Source organism: Girardinichthys multiradiatus, chromosome 1 (assembly GCF_021462225.1).
Source record: "Girardinichthys multiradiatus isolate DD_20200921_A chromosome 1, DD_fGirMul_XY1, whole genome shotgun sequence".
In the NCBI taxonomy this organism is placed as follows: domain Eukaryota; kingdom Metazoa; phylum Chordata; class Actinopteri; order Cyprinodontiformes; family Goodeidae; genus Girardinichthys; species Girardinichthys multiradiatus.
This window is the reverse complement of record NC_061794.1, coordinates 15,005,452-15,029,902: the sequence shown is the minus strand read 5'-3', so window position 1 is coordinate 15,029,902 and position 24,451 is coordinate 15,005,452.

Here is a 24,451-nt window from a genome sequence, read left to right as displayed (position 1 = left end):
AGCTAAGGAAACTCCTAATCGATTTCAGACGAATTAAGTAATGCTGCTAGAGTAGTCCACTAAAATTCTTCACTTAAATCCTACTGTCAAACGATGGAAAGAGCTGGAAATCAAACAACATAAGAGGACGACTCCCGAGCCTTCAAGATTAGGATATGGTTAATTTGGAAAAATGAGTTTAAGTCACACCTCACCAATGCCTGCAGCCTTTTTCCCCACACAGGACACAACTGGAGGTTGTTTTTTCTTCAAAGGCTTTGCTACAAAGCATTAAATAAAAAATGAAAAAAGCATTAAATTAGCATGAAACGTTTCAATGTACGCCAGAAATTACAATATCATGAGAAGATGCAGTGTAGTGAGTAAGAGAGAATGTTGAATTTCTGAATGATCCATAAAGTGCTTTTATTTTTATATGACAGGTGTGACTTTGCAATGACAAGCTAACTTCACACTGAGAGAATGTCAAAGGTAGGTCAAGTTTAGTTTGTTTTAGCAAAAGGCAGTATGTTTTTCACAAACACATCTGTGTGGACATTATTATGAAGCCACAGCTAACATGAACAGATTTTTAGAAAACCATCAGGATTCCACAATTGCACAAAAAAAACTGCATCTTAGTTGTGTTCATCTGAGCTGCATTCTTCAGGGAAAACCTCCATTTGACAGGATGAAAATGTTTCAGAATTTATGACGAAAACTGACCAATTTTGCTTGTCCTGCACATGTTTACTTAAACCAACTAATCAACTTAAGTTTGTCTCCTTGTGTTAGTCCCCATTGTTGGCTATTAGTCTCAAAATTTACAGTCAGTCCTTCCGACTTCCTGTGACAGCGTTATCACGGAGGGTATGAGTTAGCTTCTTAAGTAAGATTTTTTTAAACGTTTTGCTTTGGTGAAATCCAGCATTGTAAATTCATTTTTTGAATCCTGCTGGATTTTGTTATACCTGCGCAGGTATTAAAATTGAAAGGAATCTCAGAATATTTGCTTCACTTTGCTTCGCTTAACTTTCTAAACTTTCTAACCCACACAGAAATCTATACCATGCCCTCCGAGAGTGATATTGTAGACTTTCTTCTTTTTGAAGTTGCTCAAATTTGTTTAAAAATCTTTTCAGTTCACAGCAGCTTTTCATTTTCCAAAAATGGCCAAATGGACCGTTTAGGCATGTCTGATTAAAAACAACAGCCTTACTTCACAAATTCACAAAAACATTCTATTCATATATATCCATTCATGAAAATATAAATTTTCACTGTGATTAGTTTTCTGCTAAACACATCCTGAAAATGACTAAGAAAAAGAAGAGCGACTCTCACAGAGGAACCTGCTCCCATAATTCACTCAAATGAGCTAGCTCAGTGCAGTAGCAGTAGTATATTGAATGTGAAGAAGCAAGAGCAGTTCAGCCTTGAAGTTTTTATTTTTGTAATTTTTTATTTTCATTTCGTCGGTTTGGAATATTTTTTACTACACCAAATAAATCCCTAGAGTTTTTATATATAAACCAATACAGGGGAGGGAATGAAACATCCAAGCAAAATACTTTGAGGCACTGCGGAACTTGCATTCATCTCAAGAAATTAGCCTTTAATAAAGACAACCTATAAAATACTATTTGTAAGTTTTCCAATGTTACATTTGAAATTATTGTTTTTTCTTTTCCTGTTTATTATTATTAGTACTTTCTCACCAACAGTAGTCTAAACTTCTGATAAGATTTTCATTTTTAATGTTGAACTATTCACATCATTAGAGCGGGTTATACAGGGTTGTCTTTATCTATATGGCAATATGTTCCCCAGTCTCACATAAAGAACAAGATTAGTTGCTTCGTGACAGTAAGAAAAAACTTCCAACAAGTACTTGGGAGCAAGAAAACAAATTATTGGATTGCCATCTTCTTTTTAACATGCAATAGGTAAGAAAACCCTCAAGTCAGCTTTTCCTTATGAGACAAAGCTACAATAGCCCATACAAGAAATGTTCCCTAACACGAATTGGTGAACTGCAACCACTGCACTGTTCCATCACTTTACATTACCTTGGGAATCTGCAAAGGAAAGATTAGTGGATGAGATGAAAGAGGCGAGCAGAGGGGACCACTGAGAGAATGAATATGCCGCTCTGAGCCTCACTGGGCCTCATTGCAACAGAGTCCGCTGACAGGCTTACAGTGTCCAAAAACTGCTACTTTAAATCTATACCAGGACTTATTTGGGGGTTTGGAGACCCCTAATAGAATCTTTTATTTGATGAACAGCTTGGGCTTAACATTAAGTTCGGTCAAATCAGAGAGTTTGGTGGAGATTTAGGTGAAGTTATTTTTAGCCAAAAAAGGCATTTTTTGGCAAGCTGGTAAAACAGTTTTAAGCTATGCCTTTTGATCTTTAAATACCAAAAAACTATATAACTTGGTGTCTCAAATTCCATCCTAGACTTGTTGTCTCCGTGACGTTGTATCACGTTAATGAAAGATAGGCGGTCTTACCATTAATTTGTTTAGATGTCCAGTGACTGTCTTTAATGTTTTCCTCTTGTAAGTCATCTTTCTCAGTGTGTATGATCCTTAGGTGTTTGGATTTTCTGGTTTATTTGGTGTCTCTATTTTCTTCATTTCCCTGTTGTTCTCTATGTGTTGACATTTTAGTTCATTATTTTGTGTTTAGATGTACAAAGAACAGAACACAAAAATAAACTAGCAAACTAGAGTTATTTCCTGTTAGCTGTTTACCTGGGTTTTTTTGTGTCTCGTGTTAATTAGTCTCCCTCCGTCAGCTCTTCTGACTATGTTGATCTACATATCTGATTACTTACACCTGCAATTTTCTACTCATGCCATTTTCTGCTCATACTTCAGTATTTAAGCTCACCTGTTGTCATTGCTCCAAGCCTTTACACTTCCTGTTGCCATGCCCATTGTGCCCCTATCTCAGGAGAGATGGGGGCACTAGCCGTTTAGCCCTTTAGAGATTGCTGGGCACCAACAATTTCTTTTCTATCGTCATTGTTGATGTATTTCCTCCTTTATGTTCTATTAACATTTACATATATGTTCCATACCAGTATACTTAAAAAATTCCTGCTTTTATACATGGGGTCATACTTATGATCAGTAATCAAACACTTTCTTTAGCAGCACTGTGAAAGAGCACATTTTAAAACTGCAATAAACATGTGCAGTGCCAAGATCAATTTTATCTTAATATGCAGCACTGTAAGTTCTGTCACACATCTTTTGAACTGGCAGTTATAATGAGTTCTGCTTAATTGCCTGGTAATAAGCATGTAATGAGTTTCTCATGTACAGTTTGTGTGTCATGGGCTTTTGAAGCATCTCTCTTCAGAAATGGGATGAGAAAATCTTTTAATTTTTCCTATTTCGCATGGCAGTATTAACCATGGTGAGTCTACCTGCTAATTCACCTTCGTGTTTTAAGGACAGATACGTTAAAAGTCTTGTTACTGTTTTCTACTTCTTTTAAGGCTAAACAGTTTTTCTTTTTTGATGTTATTTGCCTGTCATTCCATTCTCGGTCAAGATGATTCCATGCTGTTTTAATGATGTTGAGGCCAGGACTCTTTGGAAGGAAATTCATGAAGCCACCTCTAACCTTTTTAATTTTTGTCACATTACAACCACAAAACCTACAACTACTTTAACTCGTTTCAATCTACTGTAAACAATTGCCTTCAGAGGTTATCTAATTAGTAAAAAGTCCACTTGTGTGTAATTTAATATCAGTATTGATACTGCTGTGCCATAAAGATTTCAGGGGTTTGTTAGAGAAGATTGGAGCGCAAACAGCATCACGAAAATGGGGGGACACACCAAACAGATCAGGCATCACATTATTGAGATTCTTAAAGCAGGGTTAGGTTATAAAATAATATCCCAAGCTTGAGCATCTCCCACAGCTCCTAAAAAAAGGACTATTGTTGAAGGGCGACTGTGGCTCAGGTGGTAGAAGTCAGTACTGTAACCAGTGAGTTGCTGCTCAAACACCCGCTCCATCTGTCTCAGTCGTTGTGTCCTTATGCAAGAAACTTCACCCACCTTGGCTGCTGATGGTGGTCAGAGGGCCCAGTGGCTCCGATTGTATGGCAGCCTTGCTTGTGACTGATTATAGTGTAAAGTGCTTTGGAGTCCTCGGACTATGTAAAGAGCTTTACAAGTAAAGGCCATTTACTATTTGAAAGAAAGTTATATAAAGTCAAAAAAAAAAAAAAAAATTAAGAATGAACTTGGCTGGATAAAAAAAATCTTTGATTGGCTTGTATGTAACATGCAATTAGTATCAGAAAACACTGCATATCATCCTAATTATACCCTCCCTACTGTTTAACACAGGAAGCAACGTGCTGTCGGGATGCTTTTCTTTAGCAGGTGTAGGGAGGGAGGGCAGTACCGGAGCCCAGCATAGGTGGGCTGGAATTCTCTACAGAAACTGGGGGAAGATTTTATGTTCCCAAGTATTAAAAGTTACCACATCATTGACAAAAAGCCTTAGATCCAAAAATGTTTGATAATCATACGCCTAAAGTGACTTGATTTCACTTATGCCAAGGGTCAGAAACAACAAGATAATTAACAGAATTGATAGCGGGAGACGGCCTGCCACATACACCTGTGCCATATTGAAAATGGTAGTTGGAAGTGTAGTTGGATGGAGCTTTATCCAGGGCAATCAGACAATGTTTAGGGTCATTGTTCTGCTTCACATCAGGACAACGATCCTAAAGATACTGCCAGACCTACACTGGAAAAGTTCAGGTCAAAGCACATTCATTTCTTAGATTGGCCCAGTCAAAATCCAGACCTAAATCCAACTGAGAATTTGTGGCAGGACGTGAAAAGTGATATTCAAAAATGCTCTCCATCCAATCTGAGGCTGAACTGTTTTGCAAAGAAGTATGGGTAAAGACTTCAGACTGTAGAAGTCCAAAGCTGGTAGAACCATACACCAAAAGTCTTAAGCTGTTATTGCAACAGAAGGTTCTTCTACTTCTACAAAGCATCGACTCAAGGAAGCTGAATGCAAATGGAGAATTTTCTTTAACTTCAGAATTATGCAATGTTTGTCTATCACTTAGGTCTGCAACCCCTACAATCCAAAGAACCATTTTTGTTCTAAGTTTAGCTAAATAAACCTCGTTTAGAGCCCCAAATGTTACATGATCTTTTTAAGTTTTGGTAAATATCTACAATATTAAATTTTTGGGCATTTTGAAAAACCACCATTTTATTTCTATTTTTAGGTTTTAAATTAAAGAAAAACATGAAAAGAGGATGGGTACATTTTGGGATCTTGATATATTTAGAAAATTGTATAAATAAAAGAAGATAGTTTCCAACCCTAAATAGAGCTAAAATAATATATAACTGGGATTTTTAGAGTAATTCTGTTGTGGAAATCCAAAACAATTGTTCCATGAAAAATGAAAATGGTATTATATCTATATTTAAAATTTATTTTGTTTTTTTAATCATTTTTAGCCAAAGTTAGTAAAAGCCTTTGTGGCTCCGGAGTTGCAGGTGGCAGACTCCTGATCTATCACATGAAATCCCAACAGAAATAGTGAAGTCTGTGGTTGTAATATGAAAAAATTTGAAAAAGTTCAAGGAGTATGAATACTTTTGTAGTGGGCTCAAAAATTACTTTCCACGCACCGCTGTATATATTTTTTTCCAATATTATGTTCATGAACTCTAAATTGTACAATGCTAAATTAGGTCTGCAGACTTTCAGATGCAGTTTTTATGTCTCTCTTAGCATCGCAGAGTCTGACCCAAGGGGTAAAATTGACGTCCAGTGAGGTCTAGTAACTGTCTTAATATTTTCATTTCTGAATATATATTTTTCCCCTGTAGATTGAGACACTTAAAACAATTTTAAACCAGTCCTATAACCCTTCCTTAATTGAGTTGGAGCCACAAATGCTTCACTGAGATAATTGCTAACATTGTTTCTTCTTGGCATTGTGTTAGCACACATCTCACTGCTCCAGACCAACAAACTGACAAAACTTCTGCTTTTACAGAAGTACTTACGCTAATGATGGTCATTCAATCAAATGCATTACATCAACAGCATTAGGCTGCCATTTCTGTACCTATGGAAGCAGCAGCCATTTAATTCAGCATTATGTTGTTAATCTGAGCCACTATTTTTCTAATTTAGACCTAATAAGGACCCAAACATATTTTTTTACATCGCATTTAGAAAAACATGCATTAAAAAATTGAGAAATAAAAACCCTACAAAATAAATTTTAATCCATGCCTCGGTAATCACACATCAAGCTATTGTACCACATTAATTTCATTTAAGGTCCACGTTGTGAAAAATAAATGCCAATGTTCGGTACAATCAATAAAAGGACTGTAGAAATACATCTCTTTAACACTGGTGATTGCTTTAATTTGATTAAAAAAGAAATTATAATTACAAGCTATAAATTGACAGGGGTTCCTATCAGGATCCAATCAGCAGCTTGATGAGACTCAATTAGGGCTATAGCGACAAGGAAAATCGGCTTACACTATCAAAGTCTTCATACAATCTTTGCTTAGAACCTGATGAGCATGTAATTGAAAAGGTTGAAACAAGGTAATTGACCAAGACTGGACATGTCAAAGTGTGAACCATATTTATTTTCCTCGCACTGATGGAATCTGTTCTTAATTATACCTACCCGCAGAAAGTAAATTAAAGGTTACAACGATATTTTTCTGAAAATATCCTAAATTAGTTCGGGCTTCATCTTTATTTCTTGACACTGCCTTTCAAAGCTTATAAAATTGTATCTTGCTGTTTCAGCTTTATGCTTCATCTTTGCTTTTATATGACCAGAATCACTACTGGAACAACAAATCATCACTCATGATGTCGTTGCCTCAGGAGCATTTTCATCTGCAAATCTGCTCTTATTTAAACCCTTCAAAGTTAAACAAACTGGTAGAAACACTCACAACACACATTAACCCAAATGATGAAAGATATGGAGAAGGACACTTGCTGATATTCAAGCTGAGAATGAGAACTTGCTCATGAATGAGGTGACAAAGAACATAGCATTGTCTTTGTGCTAGATTAATGCTTTGAGAATTTTAGAAATGGATGATCAATTGGGATTTTCTTGAATTTCAAACATCTATTAGTTTCCCAGGTGAGTGAAGTATAGATAGATTGGTTCAAAATGCTGGAAAGCCAAAAGAAGTTCAAATAAACACTTGTTAAACGAACATGTAAAGGTAGTTATAAACCATTAAAATGGTTAATAATTTAAATGCATCCTTTAACTTAATAATATCTGTATATCCATATCTAATAATGACATCTTTCACACCTGCATCCTGTGGCTTACTTGTGTAATTGTTCGCTTTATTGTAGCAGTACATCAGAGGAACTTGAAAAATGCCATAAATTTCTTTTAGTTGTACATTCTGTTCAAATACATGTTAAAGAAGTTGTATGTATAGTGGACGACATTACCATAACAAAGCAGTCTTTTATATACACTACAGTAACTCTGAGTGGGCATTAACCATCCGTTTAAACAATATGTAACTACAGACATACGTCCACCCCTGGTTATATGAGATAATGCTTGCTCATCAGACTCAAGTCCAAGACCTTAAGTCTGACTTGAGTCTAGAGTATTTAAAGCATGAGTCTAAGTCAAGTCTAGAGGCTATGGTTGCGACAGAATTCTAAGTCAAACACTCCTGTACATATTTTTGGCATTTCCTTCCTGATACTCCTTCCTAAGATATATATATATATATATATATATATAGTACAGATCAAAAGTTTGGACACACCTTCTCATTCAAAGAGTTTTCTTTATTTTCATGACTATGGATATTGTAGCTTCACACTGAAGGCATCAAAACTATGAATTAACACATGTGGAATTATATACTGAACAAAAAAGTGTGAAACAACTGAAAATATGTCTGATATTCTAGGTTCTTCAAAGTAGCCACCTTTTGCTTTGATTACTGCTCTGCACACTCTTGGTATTCTGTTGATGAGCTTCAAGAGGTAGTCACCTAAAATGGTTTTCACTTCACAGGTGTGCCCTGTCAGGTTTAATAAGTGGGATTTCAAGCCTTATAAATGGGCTTGGGACCATCAGTTGTGTTGTGCAGGAGGTGGATACAGTACACAGCTGATAGTCCTACTGAATAGACTTTTAGAATTTGTATTAGGGGAAGAAAAAAGCAGTTAAGTAAAGAAAAACGAGTGGCCATCATTACTTTAAGAAATGAAGGTCAGTCAGTCCGAACAATTGGGAAAACTTTGAAAGTGTCCCCAAGTGCAGTCGCAAAAACCATCAATCACTACAAAGAAACTGGCTCACATGAGGACCACCCCAGGAAAGAAAGACCAAGAGTCACCTCTGCTGCGGACAATAAGTTCATCCGAGTCACCAGCCTCAGAATTCACAGGTTAACAGCAGCTCAGATTAGAGAACAGGTCAATGCCACACAGAGTTCTAGCAGTAGAAACATCTCTAGAACAACTGTTAAAAGGAGACTGTGTGAATCAGGCCTTCATGGTAAAATAGCTGCTAGGAAATCTCTGCTGAGGACAGGCAACTAGTAGAAGAGGTTTGTTTGGGCTAAAGAACACAAGGAATGGACATTAGACCAGTGGAAATCTTTGCTTTGGTCTGATGAGTCCAAGTTGGAGATCTTTGGTTCCAACCACCGTGTCTTTGTGCGGCGCAGAAGAGGTGAACGGATGGACTCTACATGCCTGGTTCCCACCGTGAAGCATGGAGGAGGACGTGTGATGGTGTTGGGTGTTTTGCTGATGACACTGTTGGGGATTTATTCAAAATTGAAGGCATACTGAACCAGCATGGCTACCACAGTGTTGGGACCTACAGCCATGGATTTCAACATTAAAACTCCAGTACATACTTTTCTGGAACTTTTCAAAGTAAAGTGCATTAACCTTCTTCCGGCACAGCCAGGAAAGGGGATAACTGCGGACTTCCTGTGGTGCCATTACCCAAATAAAAGCACAACTCCGAAGGGGGAAGGGGGGGTAGCAGAGGACTTCCCACGATGACACTGCCTGCATATAAGCCCCCACCTTTCCACAAGTCTTTCTCTTCCACACCAATGACCATCGGGATAGGAGGGAACAAAGCGCGCTGATGTCTTTTGCTGGCAAAAAGTCATAAATTCAACTGGATCCAAAGCCGTACGATCATCGATCATATGCAAAGTTAAGTAGAATGAAATACTGTCTGTGTATCCGGTATTTTCATTCATGAACGGGATAATTAAGGTACAAGCATTACTTGACTGTCTCTCCGAGGCCCCGCAGACGCAAGCGGTGTTCGAGAGAAATCCCCAACAGAGAAGCTGTACTACCACGGGCAAAAACACTCAAGCGCAGAAGTGCAGGTGAGCTGCTCTCATATAGTCCTATGAACTGATGAGTCAATGAAGAACATCTGTCAAACCTTTGGTCCTCTAGCTCCGCGGCCCCTAGAGGTGGAAAAAGGAAGCAGCAGGCACGGAGACAACCAGACTCTGACACTACCTCCCCCTCAACGGCCGCCATCCAGCGGCCCCGATGGACCGACCTGGGAAGCCCAGAAGTCCTGGATGAGAGTAGGGGCCAGGATGAATAAACCAGGAACCCAGGAGCGCTCCTCCGGGCCATAACCTGCCCAGTCGATAAGGTACTGCCATCCCCTGCCTCTCCGACAGGAGGCCACGATCCGGCAAACCGAGAAGGCGGGATTCAGTCTCTCAGTCTCACCTTGGACATCCCGGGCGGGAGGAGGGGGCTCGACCGGAAGTCAGAGCATGCTAGATTGGACGTGTTTAATCTGAGAGACATGAAAAACAGGGTGGATACGGAGACTGGCAGGCAAACGAAGGCAAACAGAGGCAGGGTTGATGAGAGACTGAATAGTGTACTGACCAATGAACCTGGGAGACAGTATTTTGGATAGGGGCTTAAGTGGAATGTCTCATATGGACAACCAAACCTGCTGACCTGGGAGGTAGGCAGGAGCGGGGATGCGTCGTCTGTCCGCATAGCGTTGTTCTGGGCTGCGGTCTGATGGATAGTCTTGGAGGCAGCAGACCAGATGCGCTTACTTCTCTGGATGTGCTGCTGGACTGATGTCACTGCGGTCTTCTTCTCATCGGACGGGAAAAGGGGTGGCTGATACCCCAGCGAGACCTTGAATGGAGAGAAACCAGTAGCAGCCGACACGTGAGAGTTGTGTGAGTATTCGACCAAAGGGATGTGGGTGCTCCTTTCGGTGGGACTGGATGAGGTCACACAGCGGAGTGCAGCCTCTAGCTCCTGGTTGAGCCTCTCTACCTGACCACTGGTCTGTGGGTGGTGACCGGATGTCAGCGAAACCTTAGCTCCCAGGCCGGTGCAGAACTCCTTCCAGACTTGGGTGCTGAATTGGGGGCCGCGGTCGGATAGAACATCTTGGGGAATACCATGGAGCCAGAACACATGCTTAACCAGGAGCTTGGCAGTCTGAAGGGCTGAGGGAAACATCCTGAGAGGAACGAGATGGCATGCTTTAGAAAACCTGTCTATAATAGTGATAATTGTGGTCATACCCTGAGAGGTAGGGAGGCCGGTGACGAAATCCACAGCGATGTGGGACTAAGGTCGGTGAGGAATACTGAGTGGTTGTAGGAGACCTGCAGGCGGACGATTAGAAGTCTTATTTCGGGCACAGACTGAACAGGCAGAGATGTAGTCCTTAACATCCTTGTGTAGAATGGGCCACCAAAAGCATTTGGTAATCGAGGTGATGGTCCGACTGGCTCCTGGATGGACGGCAAACTTTGAAACGTGAAACCAGGTTATAAGCCGGGACCATACTGCGACAGGGACGAACATCCAGCGAGGATAGCCTATCGCACTCAGTCCTCAATCTCCCATGTCACGCCCCCTATGGTGCAGCAGGATGGCAGTACGTGCGCAGCCAGCTTCTCTGAATCATCTGGATTGAATTTTCGGGACAGGGCATCAGGCTTGGTATTCTTGGTTCCAGGTCTATAAGAGAACAAAAGATTAAAGTGGGAAAAGAAAAGTGACCAATGTGACTGACGGGGATTTAACCGCTTAGCGGCTTGGATGTATGACAGGTTCTTGTGGTCTGTCCAAACTAGCACCGGCTGCTCACCGCCCTCCAGCCAGTGCCGTCACTCCTCCAAAGCCAGCTTGATGGCCAACAACTGCCTGTCTCCGACATCATAATTCCTCTCCGCTGCCGACAGACGGCGAGAAAAAAAACGCAGGGGTGAAGCTTCTCATCACAGCCATGGCGCTGAGACCTACTCCAGAGTCTGATGCGTCGACCTCCAAAACGAACTGCTTGGCTGAATCCGGGTGGACGAGCACAGGAGCCCGGGTGAACTTGCTCGTTAAAGTGGAGAAGGCGGCCTCAGCCTCCGGGGTCCTGGTGAAGGGAACCTTTGTGGACATCAGGGCGGTCAGAGGGCTGGCCGTGCGGCTGTAGTCCTGAATAAACCTCCTGTAGAAGTTGGCAAATCCTAAAAAGCGTTGCAGTTGTTTCTGAGTGGTAGGTGTAGGCCATTCTTCCACAGCCCTGACCTTGTCTGGATCAGCATGAACCTATCCACCCTTGAGGATTTAGCCCAAGAAGCTGATGGATGACCGATGAAACTCACATTTCTCAGCTTTGACATATAGTTGGTTCTCCAACAGGCACTGCAAGACCAGACGGACATGTCGGTGGTGTTCTGCAAGAGTCTTAGAATAGATCAGGATGTCATCTAAATAAACAAAAACAAACAAATTCAGGAAGTCCCGTAAAACGTCATTGACAAGGGCCTGAAAAACGGCAGGAGCATTGCATAGTCTAACATCAAATTATGTGGTGGACTTTGAGACGGGGAATGTGGCTCTTCTTCATTTAAATAACATCTGTCATCTTTCTGATTTGGTAGCTTATCCATCAGAAAGACCATGGGGTGTTACAACAATCCACTGTGCGGTGATTATCATTCAAAAGGTGTTTTCTCTTTGAATTTCTGCCAAGCTGTTGCCTGCTTTGTAGAAGCACTTTTAGTTGTAAAGAAAAAGTACCCGTGGCATCTGGGGATGTATTAGGGAGCCCTTTTTCATCGAAAAAAGAAAAGGAAAGGAAAGGAGAGAAAAGAAAAAAGAGAGCAGTGTATAAGTTTCAGAGCCAAGAGCTGTGGAATATACTGATACAGTCAAACTTACCATCACATTTCCTTTTGAGGGAATAAGAAAAATTTATCACATTGGACAGAAATGTTCAGATTTTTTTGATTGGGTGACCCACCACCTTGCAGTGTTTCAACAACTGTTATAGAAATCAGGTTAAAGATTCAACTATTTTTTTGGTCAAGCACCACAAAAAAACTTGAAAGTTTAAATAAGCCATTAGGCAGTTTTTCATCCCCTGCAGATGTCTTGGAGTTTAAAGTAGTTGCCAATTCTGGTTCATTTATGCTTTTACATGCACATGTATTGTTATGGAAAATCTTAGTGCCTTGCTTTCTTTTCTACTAGATACTCTGCAGGATCTGATAAAAATATTCAAATCCTTTTGTGTTATTCTCTTCTGCATCCAGGGTTAGTTTAGTCTTACAGAGATGGTTTTTCAACTTTTTCCTATTCACTTGTATGAGATAACATGTATGCCACACTGTGTAAGGTTCCATTTCCATTGTCAACAGGTCTAGGACAACAGGTTTCACCTTGACTCTCTTGGTTTCATAAGAGTTACCTTGAAAACTGTTGTAGCCTATAAGGATAATCTTTGCTTTGTCTAGTCAGAACAATAGGGCAGCACTACTGAGCGCATCTCCAATGCTATAACATTATAATGCTATCTCTTTCAAGATCATAATAAAGCTAATTCTGAGTGACAATCATCGGTCTCTGTCTTGGTAAAGACACATTTTTTTACAACAAATGGCGACAAGGATGGGATTCCTTGACTGGGTTCTTGTGAGGACATTGGCAGGAGTGTCTGATCAACATGGGAAGAGCTTCCCTGCTTCAAACCATTTTAGTCTTAAGGGGTGGAGGACTGCTGACTCGGTGTTCTTGGAGACAGCACTGGAATCCAAAAGAAGCAAATTTTTTTTCTTCCAGAGACTGTGAGAAACAATGAATCAGCATAATTTAATTAATCATCATCAATATTAATTTGCTAAATAGTCTGATAATTATAACAAAAGCCTATAAATTAAATTGCAAAATATATTAAACAAAAAAGCAGAACTAGAGAAAATAATAAAATGGTTAATAATAATGACTTTTTAAATTTTAACTAAAAGGTTAAAACTAAAATTTTTCTACTGTGGACAAAGGGGATCTGGGATTTTTCCTGCCTTGGGACAGGAGCGAGGTGCATGGACCTCGCCGGTGCGCTAGATGCCACGCTGCGCACGGGTGAACAGTAATTCACCAGTAGAGTCCCCTCCCTGTACAGTTGAGTGAGGCTCCCCTAACCAGTAAGTTAGGGGTAAGGCGATTAGGGTGCCAGAAAGCTCTAAACTCTTGTGGAGATGTCTGCAGGTTTTAAAGGAATATTCCCCCCATTACCAGTAAGTAAGGGGTGTGGCAAGGCTGTCAGTATGGGACAGTGGTCCAGTTCTAAGGGATTACCTCCTCCTCCACAGGGAAAAACGTGTGAAAAAATATGGGCCACAATGCACCAAGTCCCTCAATATATGGGTAAAAATTTTTGCAGCTCTACAATATTAAAAAGGACTGAGGAAGCGACAAAAGAGAAAATAGGGGGGAAAAAAGACAATGGATGACAGGTGTGTGAAAAACAGACTGACTGACAATACTTCTGTTTGTGCAAAATCTGAAGCATGTACTAAACCTTTTTCTCTGCCTCTTACACACATACACAGATACATGGGGATTTGAGCGCTCCCTGGACACCTGCCCTCCCCACGGCTTCACTCCACCAGAGACGCTTCTTCAACATGACCTGAAAGGGAGAGGTCCTGCCTGCCTGCTGCAGACAACAGCGTGAGAGTTTCCACCAGAACAAAACTCAGAAGAAGTCTGGTAAAAAGCCCAAAACCCACTGAGATGGGCAACAATCCATGCTGCTTGCCAGAGCCAGACGAGCGTTACACTGGACTCATCTTGAGAGCACATCTTATGCAGGCAGAGGAGAAACAGGCTGGAGCAAAGTTTTCCCTCCCTTCTGAAGAAGTTAGAGTGGACAAGGAAAGAGCAAATGTCCACCAACAGGCCAGGGGAGGGCCTGGGTTTTTGGACTGATAGGGGACTGTATGCCACAACAGTCCGACTCTGGAGCGTTCAAGAAACTGAGGGGGGTAACGTACAAACACACACACATTTGCAAATATCTTTTCTGTTTTTCTGCAATGAAGAAAACTTATTAACTGCTGCTGATGTGGTTTTGACGTTGACAGACGTAACAAGAATTTAAATATTATTCCTGTGTTAAAGAGATTCTTTTCAAAAAGGGTCATAAAGTAATTGTTTTAGAGAAACAAGTTCTCTCTCTCATCATGGTAGATTCAGGGTCAAATAGATGTTACTAAAAGTCATTAGAAGGCAGAGGAATTTTTAAACACCTCCAAAACTCAGCAGTAACCATGTGTTTTCTTTGTCAGCCTCAGGACAGATCCCAAGGAGTCCATCGCATGTGTACCACCTGATGGACTCTCCTTCAGGCATTGTTTCCTGTTGTCAGAGTGTACCCCGTAAATCTAACGGGGAGAGATCTCTGAGAATAGGGTTAGTTTTACTGCAGAGGGTCTCTGTACAGTCTGACACAGTACTTCCAGTGGGGTACAGCTTTGGCCACAAGCGTCAACTAGAGCTTGAATGGAAGGTGCAAATTCATTGTTTTCACAGAAGCTGCTGGGAAGAGGTTTTCCCACTCTTCTGATTTTATGAAGCCTGCTGACGTACACTGTACCTCATATCTGGTCCTGACAAAACTATGAAAAACTTGGTTCTGGATTTTCTCCTCTGGGAAAAGAAAGAAAATCTAATCACTTCTGTTTTGCATTGGAATGTAAACACACTTGTTATTTTCTCTAACACACCAACAGCAAAATATTTCAGAGTAATGGGTTCAGTTAAACACAGCTTCCCTGGCAAAAACCTGTAAAATGAGAATGGAAAGATGTAGTTTTGGTTCTGAAGGTTAGAAAGAATCTGATTTGACAAGTGGTACCACAAAAACTCTAATATCATGTCCTCTAAAGACTCTGCCTAGAAAGCCCTTCTTCCAGAAACTGTGGAACTATTTCCCACCCAGTACCAGATTTTGAAGCATGCTTTTCCTTTAATCCAAAACAGATCTGTGTTGTTTTATTATAATGTCTGAAGATCCTTATGAACTCTGGGTTAAAAGAAAATATGACATGGTAGCTGTGAACTAGTGATTGAAACTCCTAAATTTGTTATTGTTGATGCCAGAAATAATAAACCCTTTAGTCTGAAAATATTTAAGGTATTTAATCAATTTTCTTTAATCTCTGCAGAAAGCTGGCATCAGTGTTAAAAGCAGTGGTCCTCAACCTGTGGTGCCTGGACGCCTGAGGCCCATTAGCCATAGATTGTGGGTCAGTGAAGAAAATGTAAATAAATCAATAAAGGTATGCATTCAAATAATAATAAAAAAATACTACACTTATTAAATAAGTGTAGTATTTACTCCACAGGAACCTACGCCAGGATCCTGTTTGTGGATTTCAGCTCTGCCTTCAACACCATCGTCCCAGTTCTGCTACAGGAGAAGCTCTCCCAGCTGAGTGTGCCCGACTCCACCTGCAGGTGGATCACTGACTTCCTGTCTGACAGGAAGCAGCGCGTGAGGCTGGGGAAGCACGTCTCTGACTCCCTGACCATCAGCACCGGTTCCCCCCAAGGCTGTGTTCTCTCTCCTCTGCTCTTCTCCCTGTACACCAACAGCTGCACCTCCAGTCACCAGTCTGTCAAGCTTCTGAAGTTTGCGGACGACACCACCCTGATCGGACTCATCTCGGATGGTGATGAGTCTGCGTACAGATGGGAGGTGGACCATCTGTTGGACTGGTGCAGCCAGAACAACCTTGAGCTCAACGCTCTAAAGACAGTGGAGATGGTTGTGAACTTCAGGCAGAACCCAGCCCCACCTGCCCCCATCACCCTCTGTGACTCCACAATTGACACTGTGGAATCTTTCCGCTTCCTGGGAACCATCATCTCCCAGGATCTCAAGTGGGAGCCAAACATCAGCTCCCTCATCAAGAAAGCCCAGCAGAGGATGTTCTTCCTGCGGCAGCTGAAGAAATTCAACCTGCCAAAGACTATGATGGTGCACTTCTACACAGCCATCATTGAGTCCATCCTCACCTCCTCCATCACCATCTGGTACGCCGCTGCTACAGCCAAGGATAAGGGCAGGCTGCAGCGTGTCATTCGGTCTGCTGAGAAGGTGATTGGCTGCAGTCTACTGTCGCTCCAGGAACTGTACACCTCCAGGACCCTGAAGCGGGCAGGGAAGATTCTGGCTGATCCCTCCCACCCCGGTCACAGACTCTTTGAGGCTCTCCCCTCTGGCAGGAGGCTGCGGTCCATCCGGACCAAAACCTCACGCCACAAGAACAGTTTTTTCCCATCTGCCACCAGCCTGGTTAACAAAGCCCGGAAACCACCCTGACACTGTCCCTTTCCCCCACACCCCCCCTTTTTTTGCTGACAGGACACTTGTAACTTGTAACTCTATGTGTTACATTAACGCTCAGCTTGGAGTCCTGCTTTACTTGCACTGCTTTACTTGCACAATGATCACCTGCACTGTTGTATTGCTCTTGCATCTTATACTGCTCTATATTTACTCTCACTCACTTAAAACTGTGCACATATATTTATATTATATTGTAGATATGTTTATACTGTTTAATTTGTACTGTATTGCACCGACTACGCCAAAACAAATTCCTTGTATGTCCAAAAACGTACTTGGCAATAAAGCTTTTCTGATTCTGATTCTGATTCTGATTAAAAGATCTAAGCCAATGATAGTTTCTGGCTTTAAAATCTATTAATACTCAAATTAGGTTTCTACTTTGGGGAACACAGATTGAGGCTGAAGGTTGTTTTAGGGCCAGGTCTAGGATTCAGGAAATTAAAACTCATTGTGACTAAAGTCCTTTATAACAGAATAAAGGCAGAAGTAATTAGGGTTCAGGAATTAAAATCCTAGGAAAAACCTTTATGGGGCATAAAGGCAGGTAAAGTCCTTTATTTTAGGGATAAATAAAGGCCCCTCTTTTAACATTAAAGAGGGAGAGCGGCTCAAACTCCAGTCTCCTCCCCAGGGAGAAATGTTTGATTTCATGACAACTTGGAGGAGTTTGAAAATGTTCAAATAAAGGTTTCAATTTTGGGTTCTTATAGGGTAAAAGAATAATTAAATCCTACACTACCTAGGAGTACCAAACACTTTTTAAATTAGCACAGAAGTTAATTTCAAATTACCAATATTTCAAATAATGGAACATTTCCTAGCATTTGAATTATAACAGAGGGGTCCTGAGAATAATTTTCTTCCCCAACTTTCAAAACTTTAATAACCCTGATTTAAAGAAACTTATGTCCAATTACGTCTTTTGAAGTGCTATAATGAGGATTGGGTGGTAGATGAAGGTGGAGACCTTGGCGGCCCGATCCCCAGATGCTTAGGCTGGCTCTAGGGACGTGGAATGTCACCTCGCTGGGGGGGAAGGAGCTTGAGCTTGTGCGGGAGGTCGAGAGATATCGACTAGAAATAGTCGGGGTCGCCTCCACGCACAGCGTGTGCTCTGGAACCCATCTCCTTGAGAGGGGCTGGACTCTCTTCTACTCTGGAGTGGCCCACAGGGAGAGGCGGCGGGCTGGGGTGGGTTTGCTCGTTGCCCCCCAGCTCAGCCATCTCATGTTGAGGTTTACCCTGGTGGATGAGAGGGTAGCATCCCTGCGCCTTCAGGTTGGGGACAGGTCTGCAAGGATTATGATTATTGATTAATTAATATTCATAAAAAATTATAATTTAAAATCATAATTTGAAAAAACTTAATTTCTTAACTAAAAATCATTACTTACGAATAGAAATCAGAGATGGTTTCGAGGTGTACACCTTCCACCACTTTGGGGTTGTAAGTTTTCACACCTGGGCTCTTTAAAGAGCAAAGAAATGATGCATGACTGCATCTGGGAGGGGTTTTCTGGGTGGCTGGGTGCAGCTGTGTCCCAGAGGTGACCATGTCTGGCACTGACGAGGACCTGAGAGGTTCTTTAGGATCTTCTAAGCTGGCAACCTGGTTTGTCACCAAGGATGGTTTGCTGCTTACATCCAGTGGTGTTTGCACCTCTGCCTGGACCCAGAGTTGGTCCTGGAGTTGGTCCTGGTGGCAGTCAATGAGTGGAGCCAGCCTGTCCAGCAGGTCCTGGCCACCAAGGAAAAGCTCTGTGTTCAATGTGTACATATAGAAGGGGTGCACCAGAGTCATGTCTTCGAGTGTGATGTCCATCTCCACCCAGCTGGTGATGCTTACATCACGAGCTTCAGCCTGAAATAGTTTAATGAGGGAGAGCATGGCTCTACTCACCTCCTTGAACAAGACTGAGCCCATCAGGTTGATATCTGATCCTGTTTTAAAATGGAAACTCGGTTTGACATGTCCTCCTATACTGGTGAGATAGTATAGGTAACCTGTATGTTCATTTTGGTTCAGTTTACTTAAGAACCGTGGAAAAGTGGTTTGTTGTGTCTCTCCTGGAGAGGTCCAAAGGGGTTCTTGGTGTTTCCCAGGATTGTCTCCCTATCTGTGCAGGTAGACTCTGATGGCTGTGGAGACTGGGTCCACGCCTAGTCGTGCTGGAGGGGGTTTTGGATCCGGTTTCACCGGATGGTCAGCTGCCTCTAATGATGGTGGAGGTTGGGCGCATGCCTGTCCCACTGCTTCTGTCAGAATCTTGCGGAAGGCAACCTCCACCTCTCTCCTTGGGTTCCATCCTGCATGTTGACTCCAACCTTTACCATCAGGCTTACCTTTGGGCCTCACATGATGGTCAGGTCGTCTGTTCGACCGGAAGTGGTCCGGCAACTTTGACTGTGGCTCAGTACCACCTCCCCGGTCCATCTTACCAAACATACGTTGTTCCCTTAACCTGTTCTTAACATGGGTTCTGTTTGAAGGCATTTCTCTGCCTTCTAACGCAAGACTGTCATCTTCTGTGTGCACCTATGAAACTCTAACCTGACCTTCTGATCCATTAGTAGGGCGTGGACGTTTCCCACGCCATCTGAGCGTATTTACGGATCTCTTGCATGGTGAGGGTTTTTGTTCTACAGTACATAGTAACATCGTATCGCACACTTTCATGAAGGTTGTGGAGGAATAATGATTTAAAAGCATGTTTCTCCTCTATGATGGGAGCATTACCACCTTGGAAGTAAGTGGCTCTCAGGCGCTGGTAATACTCTCTGGGTGCTTCGCTTTTCTTTTGCTGGATATTCAAAGCACTAAGTCTTATGGAGGCCCGTCCGTGTACGCAGAATATTCTTCCCTTAAAGCTTCACAGAGGGTTGAATAATGGTCCGGACTGCAGGGGAGCGCTTTGACCAGATTCCGGGGGATGTTGGAGACATAGAGTCCGAGTGGACCATGTTCTCCGCATCTATTGTCAATGCTGCTGCCCGTAGCTGCGGCCTGTCACGGCGGCAATCCCCGAACCCGGTGGTGGACACCGGCAGTAAGGGACACTGTCAAGCCGAAGAAGGAATCCTATCGGCTGTGGTTGGCTTGTGGGAATCCTGAGGAGACTGACGGGTACCGTGAGGCCAAGCGTGCCGCGGCCTGGGCAGTGGCAGAGGCAAAAACTTGGGTCTGGAAGGAGTTCGGTGAGGCCATGGAGAAGGACTACTGGTTGGCCTCGAAGCGATTCTGGCAAACCGTCCGCCGCCTCAGGAGGGGGAAGCAGTGCTTCGCCAACACTGTTTATAGTGGGGGCGGGAGACTGCTGACCTCAACTGAGGACATTATCGGGCGGTGGAAGGAGTACTTCAAGGATCTCCTAATCCTGACATCACGCATTCCCTGGTGGAAACAGAGGCTGGGGACTCGGAGTTGGACTCTTTCATCACCCAGGCTGAAGTCAACGAGGTGGTTAAAAAGCTCCAGGTGGCAGGGCTTCAGGGGTGGATGAGATCCGTCATGAGTACCTCAAGTCTCTGGGTGTTGTGGGGCTGTCATGGTTGACACGCCTCTTCAACATTGCGTGGTGGTTGGGGACAGTGTCTCTGAACTGGCAGACTGGGGTGGTGGTCCCTCTTTATAAGAAGGGTGACCGGAGGGTGTGTTCCAACTACAGGGGGATCACACTCCTCAGACTCCCTGGTAAGGCCTATGCCAGACTATTGGCCGATAGTCGAACGTCGGCTTCAGGAGGAGCAGTGTGGTTTTCGTCCCAGCCGTGGAACACTGAACCAGCTCTATACCCTCTACAGGGTACTCGGGGGTTCATGGGAGTTTGCCCAACCGGTCCACATGTGTTTTGTGGACCTGGAGAAAGCATTCGACTGTGTCCCTCGTGATGCCCTGTGGGGGGTGCTCCAGGAGTATGGAATCGGGGGCCCTTTACTAGGGGCCATCCGGTCCCTGTACGAGCGGAGCAGGAGTTTGGTTTGCATTGCCGGCACTTAGTCGGACCCTGTTTCCGGTCCATGTTGGACTCCGGCAGGGCTGCCCTTTGGTATTGGTCCTGTTCATAACTTTTATGGACAGGATATCTAGGCGCAGCCAAGGGCTGGAGGGGGTCTGGTTTGGGGACCAGAGGATTTTGTCTCTTCATTTTCCTCTAGCCCTGGTAGAGGAAAAAGGTCCTCTATCGAAGACCTAAAGCATGCAGCGGAGTGGTTCGCAGCCGAGTGTGAAGCGACTGGGATGAGGATCAGATCCTCCAAGTCCGAGGCCATGGTTCTCGACCGGAAAAGGGTGGCTTGTCCTCTTCAGGTTGGAGGGGGGTTCCTGCCTCAAGTGGAGGAGTTTAAGTATCTCGGGGTCTTGTTCACGAGTGAGGGAAGATTGGAGCGGGAGATTGACAGATGGATCGGTGCGGCTGCCGCAGTAATGGGGGTTCTGTGCCGGTCCGTTGTGGTGAAGAGAGAGCTGAGCCGAAAAGTGAAGCTCTAGATTTACCGGTCGGTCTACGTTCCTACCCTCATCTATGGCCATGAACTTTAGGTCATGACCGAAAGAACGAGAACCCGGATACAAGCGGCTGAAATGAGCTTCCTCCTTAGGGTGGCCGGGCACTCCCTTAAAGATAGGGTGAGGAGCTCGGCCATCCGGGAGGGGCTCAGAGTAGACCCGCTGCTCCTCCAAATCGAGAGGAGCCAGTTGAGGTGGCTCGGGCATCTATACTGGATGCCTCCTGGACACCTTCTTCGGGAGGTGTTCCAAGCATGTCCCACTGGGAGGAGGCCCAGGGGACGGCCCAGGACACGCTGGAGGCACTATGTCTCTCGGCTGGCCTGGGAACACCTTGGACTCCCCCGGAGGAGCTGGAGGAGGTGTCTGGGGAGAGGGACGTCTGGGTGTCTCTGCCGAGGCTGCTGCCCCCGCGACCCGGTCTCGAATAAGCGGAAGACGACGAGTACGAGTAGGAGTATGTCTTTTGAAGTGCTATAATGAAATAAAATCTAGTTGGGGATTAAACTTAATTGTTCATTTTTCTGTTTAAGTTTTAACACTGCAGTGTTTGTGTTTAGTGTCTGGGTATAACCATAAAATGTCAATACTGGGCTAAGAATAATTGTCTGCATTTAACCTGAGCAGAAAAATTCTGAAATACAGCTGTGATCAAATTAAACTTAACAAAAAGAGAAATTTAACAGCAACTCTGCTGTCATTACAATGTTTAAAGTATGAAGAATTAGTAAAGAGTTTCAGCAGCAAAACATTTGGAATTATATAAGAGAAGACTGCTGCTGTGCTTCTAAATTATTTGAGATCTCTTTGAATTGTGTGCACTTATTTTTAAACAGGATCCTGATGATTATCAGTCAAAGCATCTGGAGATATGCTAAGAAAAACATTTTGAAAAGTGATTGTTGAACATTTCTTTAAATTACTGAACCTTCATTAAGTCACTGAGTAGATTTGAGGTCATTAAAACATTTATTAAATTTGATACTTACAATTTGATCAGGAAAAAAACAAAATTTTGGCCAACTGTGTCTCTGTCTTTGATGTTTGTCTTTGTTTCATTGGAATGAATGAGTGTTTGTTCATATGTTCCATGCTATAATAATTCATGTTTAGAATAATGTTTTCTAACCCCAGGCTGATTAAAACCTTCAGTTTTCAGGAAAGCTTCTTAACCCCTAAGAAGCAGCGTGTTTTTGATGTTAACAGTTCTGCAGTCAAAAGTCCACTAAGATGGGCTGGAAGGACAGAACCGCGGGGGCTGCATACCGCAGACGGCTTCCTAATCCACCAGGTGACTCCACTCCTGAGGGATGTCGGCCCAAGCCAACGGGCTAGAGCACTAGGCCTGCTCCAACCATCACAGTATGTAAAGAAAGATCAGCCCATGAAGGATAACGGCCCACCACAAGCCAAAGAATTGTAAGCTAATCACTGGAGAGTGATTGAAGAGGTGGGTGAAGAACATTGTTTTTACAATGGGCATAATAATCCCTTGGGCAGTGCAACGTTTGCTTTAAATAAGATCACGGATGAGAAGAAGATGTCTTTTATCTACCTCAAGTCCTTCAAATTGAAGATGTACAGAAGATGGCATTTTTGCATGTTTGTTCTCTGTCTTCATCATTTTTATGTTATGTTGGTTTATTCTTTCCATGTTTTTTTTTTTTTTATCAAAGCTTATCAGGTGTGACAGAGCTGTCTCCACATCAGAACAACTGAGACAGGTAACCCTAAGATACCACAGTGGCAGCAAGGATTGACTTCTGTGACGTGGTACCCCGCAGAGGTTATAACAGTTGGTTTCAGAATGCAGATGTGTACATTTGTGTCCGCACACCTGGGAGGCTAGCAATTGGAAAATGGTGTCCAGACTGGACTTGTGTTCTGGAATTCATATCCAAAAGGTTATGTCAACCCGAACTCTAACTATATTCCACAGGGCCTGCGGCAACACATCAGTTTGATTAGAGACAACTCCATCCAACGAGCTGACACCACTAGATATAATCCCCTGGTAATAACTGTCAGAGAAATGTGGAAGAATCCCTGGTCTACTGTTAATCATGCAGAACTTAATTAACTTGTTTTGGTTTTAGGAGGTGATGTCTCTGGAAGAGACCCACTGGGATTGTTTCGAATTCAGTTTGTGGATCAACCTAAACCTCCCGATGAAGTTCTAGATATTACTGGTGTTAGCCTTTCTACTAGCCCAACCACACCTCCTCAAGCATTGGTCACTTACTTAAATGTCTCATCACCTGAAGTAATATTGCAGGTCGAAACTGGATTTTCTTACAAAAACACCTGGTTAGAATGGATAACACAATGGATAACATCAGGAATGCAGAGAGAATATTCAGGGCTGACCTTCCCTCCATCCAGGACTTATACAGGTCTAGGGTCAGGAAAAGAGCTGCTAAAATTTCTGCAGACTCCACACACCCTGCACATAAACTGTTCAGAGCTTTACCTTCAGGCCGCCGCTACAGAGCACTGTTCACTAAAACCAGCCGCCACAGAGACAGTTTCTTCCCCCAGGCTGTTTCTCTGTTGAACATTCAATAGAGTATAAAACAACAGCACACAGATGTGGCAAATGCACCTTTTTATTTTATTATATATGTGTATATTGTACATTGTAAATATGTATATTCTGTGATACAAAAACAACCAAAGAGCAAAGTGTACCGGAGTCAAATTCCTTATTTGTATGTACGAACTTGGCAATAAAGCTGATTCTGATTCTGATTTACTGCTAAAAGCAATAACATGACAGAGTGTATTCCCTGTTCTTCAGCCAGACCTCAACTTTTCACTACTCCTGCTCTCCCACGTGGTGTTCCAGATGAGTTTAAGTTAGCCAATCCTGTAGTCAATGGTTTGAATCAATATTTCTTTGGATTACTCCTAACAAAAATGTTGATCGCATTTATTATGTCCACTACAATATGCAGCGCTTAGCAAACATCAACAGAGATGTAATGGTCGGCGTAACTGACCAGTTATCCTCCAGTTCTCTTATGTCTTGGCAAACCAGAATGGCTTTAGACATGTCGTTGGCTGAAAAGGGAGGTGTTTGTGCCATGTTTGGTCCTTTATGTTGTACTTTTATTCCAAATAACAGGTCCTGATGGTTCAGTAACCAGAGCTCTGAATGGATTATGCACCATGGCTCCCTGGTACCCTGACTCTTTGTCTGATTGATTTACTGCTAC